This window comes from Portunus trituberculatus, chromosome 48 (assembly GCF_017591435.1).
Source record: "Portunus trituberculatus isolate SZX2019 chromosome 48, ASM1759143v1, whole genome shotgun sequence".
NCBI classification, from domain to species: domain Eukaryota; kingdom Metazoa; phylum Arthropoda; class Malacostraca; order Decapoda; family Portunidae; genus Portunus; species Portunus trituberculatus.
The window spans coordinates 14,668,005-14,670,166 of NC_059302.1; positions in this window are offsets into that span (position 1 = coordinate 14,668,005).

The following is a 2,162-nucleotide window of genomic DNA, read 5'->3' on the forward strand; positions in this document are numbered from 1 at the left end:
ATAACTTATTTTTGGAAATATACAAAACAGGAGTCAGGGAATATATCCCGAAATATGGACCTAAGGAAGAAGGAAAGAAAGATTGGTTTAATGCAAGGTGTGCCAGGGCAAAGGAGAAAAGAGATGGAGCATGGAAAAGGTGGAGGAGAAATAGAAATCCAGTAAATAAGGTAAACTTCAAGACAGCAAGAAATGAATATGTTAAAGTGAGGAAGGAAGAGGAGAGGATCTATGAAAAGGACATAGTTGAAAAATGCAAGGAGCAACCAAAATTCTTTTACAGATTCATAAATGGAAAAATAAGACAAAAAGAAACAATAGAAAAGTTAAAAGGAGAAAATGGGATGGTGGAAGACCCAAAAAGTATGGCAGAACTGTTAAATAATAAGTTCCAGGAGGTCTTTACTAAGGAATCCAAATTTGAAAGACCACAGGGTAATAGAGAGACCATCTATATGCAAGAGATTAAAGTAACCAAGCTTGAAATAAAAAAGTTAATGAAGGAACTGGATGAAGAAAAGGCAATGGGACCGGATGAAATCTCAGGCAGAATACTGAAAAAATGTAGAGAAGAACTAGCAAGACCTATACACAACATTAAATGGTCAATAGAAAATGAAACAGTACCAGTAGAATGGAAAAGAACTGAGGTGGTTCCCATATATAAGGGCAGAATGAAGGAAGAACCTCTAAATAACGGACCGGTATCATTAACTAGTGTAATATGTAAGATGTATGAAAGAGTAATAAAGAAACAATGGATCGAATTCCTTGAAGACAACAAATTATTATCAAATAGCCAATTTGGCTTTAGAAAAAGTCGGTCGTGTGTAACAAATTTACTGAGTTTCTACTCTAGAATAGTTGACAGGGTAACAAGAGAGAGGGATGGGTTGATTGTACCTATTTACTTGGATTTGAAAAAGCGTTTGATAAAGTGCCACATGCAAGGTTGCTGTGAAAATTAGAGGAGAAGGGTGGTTTAAAATAAAAGGAAGCACATTGAGATGGATAGAAACTTGAAGAAACACATAAGAAAATTAGAGAAAGTACAGAGGGCTGCGACAAAAATGGTGCCTGACTTGAGAGATTTGACTTATGAGGACAGACTGAATAGGATGCAACTTCCGACACTGGAAAACAGAAGAGAGAGGGGAGACCTGATAGCGATATACAGAGTGATGAATGGCATGGAAAAAATGGACAGGGAAGATCTGTGTATGTGGAATGAAAGAGTGTCGAGAGGGCATGGAAAAAAACTAAAGATAGCCACTTATAGGAGAGATGTGAAAAAATATAGCTTCCCTCATAGAAGTGTGGAAGCATGGAATAGTTTGGATGTGGAAGTAGTCAATGCAAGGAATGTTCATGATTTTAAGAAAAAGTTGGACATTAGTAGATATGGAGACGGGACAGTACGAGCGTAGCTCCTTTCCCGTATGTTACAATTAGGTAAATACACACACACACAAACACACACACACACACACACACTGAAAGGAAAGAGATATATTCTCAGAAATAAAAGATGAAATTTTTGGTGTTGGAAATATCTAAGGTCAAATGCTCTTAATACTATGGTATACAAGTTACAGAACACTTAAATATGAACATGCATCAATAGCAAGTGGCTGCACACAGGCCATCCTGCAATGTCCTGCTGATAGCTGTTGTCACATGGCATTTGTCATCTTTTACCTATCATTTGCTACATCAATACATTGGGTTCTTAAATTCTATATCTTCATTCATGAAAATTTAGATATGTAATCAAGAAATATCCTCATGATGACAATATCCACTGTTGGTTCACTCTCTTCTCCCACTCCCCTACTGCCAATTCTTAGCATGTTCACATCAAAATCTCCTGTAACTTATGTAAACCATGACGTTCAAAGAATCTGACCATAGAATATTTCTGACTTAGAATGACTTGACCTTTCATACTAGAATACAGTGTTTTCCATCTACTCACAGTTTGGTATTTGTGAGTTCACAAATCTGTAGATAAAAAAAAATGTATATATCTTTTTGGGGGAAGATAGAACTCAAAAGTAACATCTTAATTTTTATGGCAAGCTGCCCCCATGAGGCAGAACTCAAAAGTAACCGTAATTTTTTATGGCAAGCTGCCCCCATGGCCACAATGGGTTAATCTAATG